The sequence below is a fragment of the Aotus nancymaae genome, unplaced genomic scaffold (genome assembly GCF_030222135.1).
Source record: "Aotus nancymaae isolate 86718 unplaced genomic scaffold, 86718_ANA_hifiasm-v0.15.2.pri h1tg000040l, whole genome shotgun sequence".
NCBI classification, from domain to species: Eukaryota; Metazoa; Chordata; class Mammalia; order Primates; family Aotidae; genus Aotus; species Aotus nancymaae.
In genome coordinates, this window is record NW_026988454.1 from 60141091 (window position 1) to 60151896 (window position 10806).

The following is a 10806-nucleotide window of genomic DNA, read 5'->3' on the forward strand; positions in this document are numbered from 1 at the left end:
GGCGGATCGAGCCGGCCGCGCCGCGTCGGCGGCTCCGGGGCGGGCGGCCGGGAGAGTGGCTGCAACATCCATGCCGGGTGGGGGCGGGAGCAGGGGAGGGGAAGCGGAGGGGGGCTGCCCGGAGCGCGCCCGCCGGGAACAGCGCCCACCCCCGCGCGGGGTCGAGCCATCGGAGCGGGCGCCGGGCGCCCACGGGCTCACCGCGCCCATTGTGCTGCGCGCCCCTTTGTGCCCGCTTGGAACGCGGCGGCTCCATGGCGTTCCGGGGAGCACGCGCGCCGCGCGGGGGCGGGGGATTCGCGCGGTGGAACCGTCCGCGCCACCGCCGCCGCCCGCCCCACTCGCGCCGCGCGCCGGCCCCGCACCCCCGCCGGGCGCCGCGATGGAGCAGTCGGGGCGGCCGGAAGGCTCTGCAGTGCCCGCGGCGGCTCGGCGCTCGCGTTCGGCCGGGTTGTGGCGGGGCACGGCTTGGCGTGTGGAAGGGGGTGTCGGAGTCGGAGCAGGGGGCGGAGACTGGAGGGAGATGCCGGGTGGCGAGCGGGAGGCTGGGGGAGCCGCCGCTCGGAGGAACGAAGCCTGCGGCGGCTGCAAATGAAACGAGGCCGGCCCGTGGCGGCGGCGGCGGCCGGGAGCGGAGAAGGACGGGCCCCGCCGCCAGGGGGCGCAGCGCTCCCTTCCCGGCCGTTCCACGGCGGTTCGCGGTTCCCGCTGCCCGGGAGCTGGAGGCGGGCCCGGCGCCTTGGGTGTGCACCCGCGCTGGCGCGAGGCCTGGCCAGCCGGCCGCAAAGCTAAAACCCGGGGCGCTCGCCGCTCCTCGTGACCGCCCCTTTTCCTCTGTATTATAAACGTGATTTCCCACGCATGCTTTGCCCTCGCCTCATCCGTGAGCTGTGCAGCACCGATTTGGAGGTCCTCGTGTGCTTGTTTACCTTCGTCTCCCTATGTAGATATTTTAAACAAGATGTTTTTTCGTCTCCCTATGTAGATATTTTAAACAAGGTGTTTTTACAGAGGTAAGAGTTTTGATTGCTCAGATAGTCTTTCTGGAAGACTTCTGCGCATAAAGACTAACCCGGTAAGAGTGCCGGGAGGAACACGGTTGTTCATTGGAGGTGAAAATGTGCAGCTTCATCTCTTTAAAGTAACTTTTGAATTGTCAAATACAAATGTTAAACATGCCACAAGGCAGCGCGGTATAGAGTGCCAGAAAGCTACAGTTGCAGGAAACTGAGGCAAGGAAGTGAGTCCTTCAGGCTAGCCAGGTATACAAACGGCCGGGATAGAGGACAGTCTTGTTACCCGCTCCCCACTTCCACCCTTGCAGTCCCTTTTGCTGTTTTTAAACCATTCATTCCTAGATTTTGGCTTTATATCACCATACAACACCCTGTCAAGCTTCCCTCAGTACTGCTCGGGCAAGATTTTGTATCTCCCTCACAGTTTCACATCTCCAGCCTCCCACCCAGTGTCTGATAACTAGTAGGTGCTCAGTGTATATTTTCTAAATGAATGGAAAAAGCCTCTTGGATTGCAGAGAAAAGATGAAGCCAGAGCGGCCAGTTGCTGCTGGGGAGTTAGCTGGTGTCTATGTGGCCCTTAAAATCTGTCACCTAAGCACCCTGTCATGGAACATGAATTTTTTTTTTTTTTTTTTTTTTTAAGACAGAGTCTTGCTCTGTTGCCAGGGCTGCAGTGTAGTGGCTCCATCTCGGCTCACTGCAACCTCCACCTCCCAGATTCAAGCGATTTTCTTGCCTCAGCCTCCCGAGTAGCTGGGATTACAGGCCATGTGCCACCACACCCAGCTAATTTTTGTATTTGTAGTAGAGACGGAGTTTCACCATGTTGCCCAGGCTAGTCTCCCAACCTAAGGTGATCTGCCTGCCTCGGCCTCCCAAAGTTGGGATTACAGGCGTGAGCCACCTTGCCCAGCGGGAACATGGTATTTTTTTTTTTTTTTTTTTTTTAACCAGAGATGCCATCTTCTTGCTGAAGAACTAATTTAACAGGAAAGGTTTTTCTTTTTTTTTTTTCAGACAGAGTCTTGCTGTGTCACCCAGGTTGGGGCGCAGTGGTGCAATGTCGGCTCACTGCAACCTCCACCTCCTGGGTTCAAGTGATTCTCCTGCCTCAGCCTCCCGAGTAGCTGGGACTACAGGCAAGTGGCACCACACCCAGCTAATTTTTTGTATTTTTGGTAGAGATGGGGTTTCACTGTGTTAGCCAGGATGGTCTCGATCTCCTGGCCTCATGATCCTCCCACCTTGGCCTCCCAAAGTGCCGGGATTTCAGGCGTGAGCCACAGTGCCCGGCCTTAACAGGAAAGTTTTATGTGGTTCCACCCACCTTCCCCATGCCCAGCAAGAAGACAGGCCAGTTAGGACCTGGCAGACAAGACAGTCAGCATCCCAGCAGGCTATTAAAAGGTGCTGTATTGACACATTTATTTTACATCCTCTCCCTTTGGGTCCTTTCTTAGCTTCTAAGCACTCCTGTGTGAGCAGAATGTCCAATAATTACAAAGAGAAAAACTGGAGTGAGGCCTGACACAGGTTTGATTAGGTGAAAATATAATATCCTATATTAATGTCTCAGCTGCTGCTTTTTGTAGCTGCCTAGAAAGCCTCTGGAAGCAATGAGAAAGAAAACAGCATGTTTATATGAATTGTATTGACACCATGATGAAAAGTTTAAATACCTCAAATTGTATAATGTAGAAACATTAAGTGTGAAGGTCGCTAGCCAGCCAACAAAAATGATTTGGTGTTTGTATATGGGAGGCTGGGATGTAGTATTTTTCCCCGGTGCTTAAATTTTTTTTTTTTTGAGACAGTCTCATTCTGTCGCCCAGGCTGGAGTGCAGTGGTGTGATCTTGGCTCACTACAATCACTGCCTTCCAGGTTCAAGCGATTCTCCTGCCTCAGCCTCCCAAGCAGCTGGGATTACAGGTGCATGCTACCACGCCTGGCTGAGTTTTGTATTTTTTTTTTTTTTTTTTTTTTTTTTGAGACGGAGTTTCGCTCGTTACCCAGGCTGGAGTGCAATGGCGCGATCTCGACTCACCGCAACCTCCGCCTCCCGGATTCAGGCAATTCTCCTGCCTCAGCCTCCTGAGTAGCTGGGATTACAGGCACGCGCCACCATGCCCAGCTAATTTTTTGTATTTTTAGTAGAGACGGGGTTTCACCATGTTGACCAGGATGGTCTCGATCTCTTGACCTCGTGATCCACCCGCCTCGGCCTCCCAAAGTGCTAGGATTACAGGCTTGAGCCACCGCGCCCGGCCCGAGTTTTGTATTTTTAATAGAGATGAGGTTTCACCATATTGGCCAGGCTGGTCTTGAACTCCTGACCTCAAGTGATCTACTGGCCTCAGCCTCCCAAAGTGCTAGGAGTATAGGCATAAGCCATGGTGCCTGGCCTGGTGCTTAATTTTTGTGTTAAGTGATAGATTTTGGTTGCTAACCTAATTGCATCATACCCATCATTGGCTAAAGTAAGCTTAGGGAATTGATTGTAGAATTAATCTTTGGAATGGGGAATCTATTCTGTATTCTTTTAGTGGTGTTTATAGGGATGTGTACATGTGTTAACTTTTTTTTTTTCAGAGATGGCATCTCAATCTGTCGCCTAGGCTAGGTGCAGTGCCACAATCTCAGCTCACTGCAACCTCTGCCTCCCTCTCCCTTTGGATCCTTTCTTGGCTTTTAAGAGGGTTCAAGTGATTCTCCTGTGTCACCCTCCCTAGTAACTGGGATTATAGGCATGCACTACCATGCCCAGCTAATTTTTGTATTTTTAGTAGAGACAGGGTTTCACCATGTTGACCAGACTGGTCTCAAACTCCTGACCTTAGGTGATCTGCCTGCCTCGGCCTCACAAAGTGCTAAGGTCACAGTCGTGAGCCACCGCACCTAGCCAACATGTGTTATCTTTCATAGAACTACACACCCCCAGAGAGTCAATTTTACTGTGGGAATTTTTGAGGCAGGCTCTCTCTCTTTCACTCAAGCTGGAGTGCAGTGGCACAATCTCGGCTCATTGCAACCTCTGACTCCCGGGCTCAAGCGATCCTCCCACCTCAGCCTCCTAAGTAGCTGGGACTACAGGTATGTGCCCATCACACTTGGCTAATTTTTTAGTTTTTAATAAAGATGGGGTTTCACCGTGTTGGCCAGGCTGGTCTCGAACTCCTGAGCGCAAGTGATCTGCTCGCCTCAGCCTCCCAAAGTGCTGGGATTGCAGGTGTGAGCCACCATGCCTGACCAGGATAAATTTTTTAAATGAGACTTAAATCACCAGGTGTGGTGGCTCATGCCTGTAATCACAGCACTTTGGGAGGCCGAGGTGGGTAGATCACCTGAGGTTAGGAGTTCAAGACCAGCCTGACCAACATGGCGAAACCCTGTCTCAACTAACAATACAAAATTTAGCTAAGTGTGGTGTTGGGTAATCCCAGCTACTCGGGAGGCTGAAGCGGGAGAATTGCTTGAACCCAGGAGAGGAGGAGGCTGCAATGAGCCGAAATCATGCCACACTTCACTCTAGCCTGGGCAACAGAGCAAGACTTTGTCTCAAAAAGAAAAGAAAAAGAAAGTCACACAGAAAAATGTGCTAAAAACAGATTTTTTGTGTGCTTTGTACCACCTTGCTCCGACAGTCTCTTTCTCCCTCCAAATTTGATAATGCTCTTCTCCCACTTCTGGTACACCAGGATTTCTTAAAACATCAGTTTCAACCCAGAGCTCTTGTGGTTTCTGGGATTAGCTACCACAAGTTCCCAACATGTGCCAGACTAAGAGCTCTCCATGCCAGTATCCGGCCTTCAGAGTGTTAAACATGAGAGGGGCTGTTGTAGAGTGGCAGTGAATGCTTTGCATGCTAGTCTGTGAATTTTGTATGAAAACCACTTTACAAACTATTGGTTTAGAGCTGAATTTTTCTTAGCAGATTACCTGATACCATGCTCTCCCTCCATTTTTTGTAAGACAGGATCTGGCTGTTTTGACCAGGCTGATCTTGAATTCCTAGGCTCAAGCAGTGCTTCCGCCTCGTCCCATTGAGTAGCTGGGACTATGGGTACACGCCACTGTACCCAGCTTCTTTTTTTATTTTTGACAGAGTCTTGCTATGTTACCCAGGCTGGAGTGCAATGGCAGGGTCTCAGCTCATTGTAGCCACCACCTCCCAGGTTCAAGGATTCTCCTGCCTCAGCCTCCTGAATAGCTGGGATTACAGGCCTGCACCACCGTGCTCAGCTAATTTTTGTATTTTTAGTAGAGATGAGGTTTTGCCATGTTGACCAGGCTGGTCTCGAAAGATTTTGTAAAAAATACAAAAATTAGCCAGGCATGGTGGCGCACGCCTGTAGTTCCAGCTACTCGGGAGGCTGAGACAGGAGAAGTGCTTGAACCCTGGGATGCAGAGTTGCAGAAGGTTGAGATCACACCACTGTACTCTAGCCTGGGCGACAGAACGAGACTCCATCTCAAATAAATAAATAAATAAGACCTCTTAATTTTTTTTTCTACCCATGGCCATCCCTCCTCTTGTCTAGTTTTCAGTTATCTCTGACTAGTGAAATGCAGTTGTATCAGTATCAGTAAGGGCATTGATTGCTCAATTGATTAGGTCACTTACTGGCCTTTTCTTGTATGTTAGGGGCTGTTGGTTTGAGCAGGGAGCTAGCAAAGCGAAGGACCGAGGCTTACTTAGGATTGCGGGTGCAGTGTACTCCAGACTGCCCCAAACCCTAATTAGCTTGTGTGGTCACAAGACGAAACACTTGAAAAAATGGGAAGTGCAGAGGAAACTCAGCTTATACCTCCTAGGAAAATTGGTCACCGTTGTGCAGTCAGTCATGTGGCTGGATGCCGGAATTCGAGGTCCCTCCTTTCACCTGGAGCCTCAGCTTCTGCATGCCAAAGTTGATAAGCAGAGTCTCCTGTGGGCGATGTGAGGAGGTAGCCCTCCTCAAGGCCGGGAGAACGTAAGTGGAACTTCTTAGCTGAGGAACATGGCACATTTACTCAGACTCAGAAGATGCAAGTGACCAAAGATTAAGATGCCAAATCACAGGCACGCAGGCAGGGTTGTGTGCTGGGCTGCATGCTGGAAGATGAGGTTGTGCTCTGACTGAATAAGGAAGGCAGCTACAATTACAGCTTTCGAAAAACTCAGGGGAAAATTACCCTGGTTTTGTGAGGACTGGTATTTTTCAAACTGCATTTGCAGATGTGTCTAAAAATAAAAACAAATTGCGAACATGTCCTGCAAGTCCCTTGGGCAGGATACCACTGCCAAGGGGGCTGGGTCCCGAGAGCCTCGAGGCTCCCAGCCGGTCCTGTGAACCCAGAGACCAGCTGCACCAGAGTGGATGGCATGGGAACATTCTTCCTGTCTGCAGGGAGGATGCTTTATTTGGTGTCATCCCCCTCCCTCCAGTTTCTGTGTTTCATTGGAAAGAAAAGTTATTAAACCTTTTTAATCCATTAAGCCATTTTATTTAATTTGCAGTTCTTTTTTTTTTGAGACAAGAGTTTCACTCTTGTTGCCTAGGCTGGAGTGTAATGGCGTGATCTCGGCTCACCACAACCTCTGCCTACCAAGTTCAAGTGAGTCTCCTCCCTCCCAAGTAGCTGGGATTACAGGTATGTGCCACCATGCCCGGCTAATTTTGTATTTTTAGTAGAGACAAGGTTTCTCCATGTTGGTCAGGCTGGTCTCGAACTCCTGACCTCAGGTGATCCACCTGCCTCAGCCTCCCAAAGTGCTAGGATTACAGGCATGAGCCACAGCACCTGGCCTTAATTTGCAGTTCTTAAACATTCATTATATAAATGCACTTTAGGCTGAGCGGGGTGGTTCACGCCTATAATCCCAGCACTTTGGGAGGCCAAGGCAGGTGGATCACTTAAGGCCAGGAGTTCAAGACCAGTCTGGCCAACATGGCAAAACCCCTGTCTCTACTGAAAATACAAAAATCAGCTGGGTGTGGTGGTGCACACCTGTAATCCCAGCTACTTGGGAGGCTGAGGCAGGAGAATCGCTTGAACCCGGGAGACAAAGATTACAGTGAGCCGAGATCTCATCACTGCACTCTAGCCCGGGAGACAGAATGAGACCTCGTCTCAAAAAATAAATAAATAAGAAATGCACTTTGAAGATCTTTTTTTAAAAAGAAAAGCTTTATAATAGGTAACATTGAGTGCTATGTGTCAGGCACTTTCTCCTTTGTAATTTTCACAAAAACTATGAGGCATAGTAGATGTGTCCAGCTCCCATTACGGAATACGGCTTGTATGGGTAGGTAAACAGCTGGTCTGGTATTAGATGCTAAATATGTTAAATGGGTTAACAGCCCTTTTTGAGCCAGGTGCAGTGGCTCATGCCTGTAATCCCAACAACACTTTAGGAGGCCGATGTGGGTGGATCACCTGAGGTCAGGAGTTCAGGACCAGCCTGGCCAACGTGGTGAAACGCCGTCTCTAATAAAAATACAAAAATTAACCGAGCATGGTGGTGCACGCCTGTAATCCCAGGTACTTGGGAGACTGAGGCAGGAGAATCACTTGAACCTGAGAGGCTGAGGTTGCAGTGAGCTGAAATCACGTCACTGCCCTCCAGCTTGGGCGACAGAGTGAGACTTCGTCTCAAAAAACAAAAAAAGCCCTTTTTGAAAACTGGGCTGGGTTGAGGGCAGGTGTGGTGGCTTGCACCTGAAATCCGAGCACTTTGGGAGGCTGAGGTAGGAGGGTTGCTGGAAGCCTGGAGTTTGAGACCAGCTTGGGCAACACATGGAGACCCTGTCTCTACAAAAAATAAAAAAATTAGTGGGGTGTGGTGGCATGCACCCATAGTCTAGCTACTGACAGGCTGAGATGGGAGAATCTCCTGAGCCCAGGAGTTCAAGGCTACAGTGAGCTCTGATCATACTACTGCACTCATCCTGGGTGACAGCGAGACCCCCATCTCTCGGGGAAAAAAACCAAAAACCAAAAAATGAAAAACTGGATTAAAAGCCAGGGTTTAATCCAGTTCCACCTGACTCCAAAGTTTAGTAGAGAATTCTGTTTTCTTTGGGGTCACCTGCCCTGGTTCCTGCCTTGGTCGAGGGCTGGCCCATCTGGCTAGTTGACTTGCTCATGCACCTGTGCCTAGCTCACAGCTCAGCGGGAAGAGGGAAAGAAAGCCAGGAGGTCATGGCCCATTCCTGAGTCCCAGCTTCCTTGGAAGGCCGGAATGAAGCTCTCACACCGGGAGTCTCCTGAAGTCCTTTCTTGCTTCTTGGTCTGGGCAGCATCCCTCATGCGGCGCAGATGGGGCCCCTCGCCCCCACCCCTCGTTCCCTGTCTGCATAAGTAGCAACCCTTGTGGGGACTGTGGGGGTTGACATGTAAAACGCTTAGAATGCGGAGCCTGTGCCACACAAATACTAGCTGCTCTCCCCTTCTGGGCTTAATTTCTAGAAGTCAGTATCACCTGTAGCAGAGAGGTTCCTTGAAATCAAAGCAGACCTGTGGCAATTGTGAAAAGATTGCAGCAAGGTTTAGGTCTTGGTTAAACTTTTAAAATCCTTGGGTCTGTTTTGTTAATGAACTATTTAAAGTGGTCTGAGCATATTCTCTCCACTTTACCTTTTGTGTGTGGCAGGGCCACACAGCCACCATGCTCATTGTCTCAGGTCCCAATTACATTCCTGTTCTGGGCTCACATTCTCGAGGGAATCTTCTGGTAGTGAGGGTTTGCTTCAGTTTACATGTGGAAACAGCTCTTAGGGGCAGGGGGATTTGCCCTGAGCGGCCTGAAGTCAGGGCTGCTGGGGCCAGGCCTTCCTGGACTGGCACCTCAGCCCAGTGGCAAGGACATCTCTGATCTAGCAGGGTAAAATCTGGAGTCAGCTGACTGGAATTTGAACCTCGAGGTCGCAGGAAGCCTAAGTACTTCCCATCTGTGGGCCTGCTGCCTGTCCTGTGTCACTCCCCGGCCCGCAGGCCTTTGGCAGCTCCAATTAGGCTCATGCTGCGGTAACCGACTATCAGAAGAACTTGATAGAAAGGTACCCTGGACTACTCCTAGCCGCCTGTGGGTACACTGGAGAACGTGTCCCTTTGGAAATCTGTGGGCTGGGCAGGGAAGAGGCCAGTGATCCTGCCAAGGGCTTTGCCAAGGAGTGCCACATCAGCAGCTGCCCTCTACTTAGATCACCGTGTCATCTGTCATCCCAGTTCTTTTTTTTTAGAGACGGAGTCTCGCTCTGTTGGTCAGGCTGGAGTGCAGTAGTGAGATCTCAGCTCACTGCGACCTCCGCCTCCCGGGTTCAAGTGATTCTTCTGCCTCGGCCTCCTGAGTAATTTGGATTAGAGGCTCACGCCACCACGCCCAGCTAATTTTTGTATTTTTTTTGTTTGTTTTTGGTTTTTTTGCATGACTAATCAGCATAATTTTTGTATTTTTAGTAGAGACAGGATTTCACTGTTGGCCAGGCTGGTCTAGAACACCTGACCTTAGGTAATCCGCCCGTCTTATCGGCCTTCCAAAGTGTTATTGGGATTACAGGTGTGAGCCAGTGCGCCCAGCCCCATCCCAGTTATTTTTATTTTTATTTATTTATGTATTTATTTTTGAGACAGAGTCTTGCCCTGTTTTCCAGGCTGGAGTGCAGTGGCATGATCTCAGCTCACTGCAACCTCTGCCTCCTGGGTTCAAGCTATTCCTGCCTCCACCTCCCCAGTAGCTAGGATTACAGATTCACGCCACCATGCCTGGCTAATTTTTTTGTAGTTTTAGTAGAGATGGGGTTTCACCATGTTGGCCAGGCTGGTCTTAAACTCCTGACCTTAGGTGATCTGCTCACCTCAGCCTCCTAAAGTGCTGAGATTACAGGCATGAGCCACCACACCTGGCCTGATTTTACAAACATTCTTAGCTTGTTGCTATTTGTGGACATAGCAAAATATGACTTGGCTGTGCGGTAAAGATCACTATGCTGTTTATTTATCATTAAATCAGTATCAAAGAATTGTACATTCACTGTAGAATTCTTTGGAAAGTAGAGGACAACATAAAGGAAGAATCATCCATAATCCTCCTAATTGGAGATAATTAACATTTTGGCATATTTCCTTTTAGCTGCTTTATGGCATTTTTAAATTACATAATTGAGATATACCCAATGAACTTTGAAGTATGTTATTGACTGGGTAACCTTGTCATGAACAATTGATTCTAAATCTTTACACATAATTTAATGCTCAGCTTTTTCTGTCAATAGAGGTTTTGAAATCATGTTGAGAAAATGTGTAGAAGCTGACTTCCTAACTTTGTATGATGAAAGAAAACAATAATAATCAAAGATGATTTCAGTGTAGGTCACATTTAGTTTGTTCTCTCTACAGCTCTTTGTGGAATTCATCGGTAATTAATAATGGTTAATAGTTAAGTAGGTTTTCCTGCACCAGGATTTCCAACCTTACGTCTAGCCCTAGTGTTCCTGCTTGTGCTTATGTGATCACTGCCTGCTAAGAGAGAGAGACAGTGAGCGAGCAAGAGCAGGAGAAGACCTCCCGGCCCAGGCTCTTTGCTCTCTGGCCTTTGCTGATTGCCGTGGCTCCTTATTAGAATTTCCTTTTTAATTTTTTTTGAAACAGGGTCTCACTTTGTCGCCCAGGCTGGAGTGTAGTGGCACAGTCTCAGCTCACTGCAGCCTCCACCTCCTGGGCTCAAGCGATCCTCTGGCCTCAGCCCCCAAAGTAGCTGGGACTACAGGTGCATGCCAACACGCCCAGCTAATTTTTCATATGTTT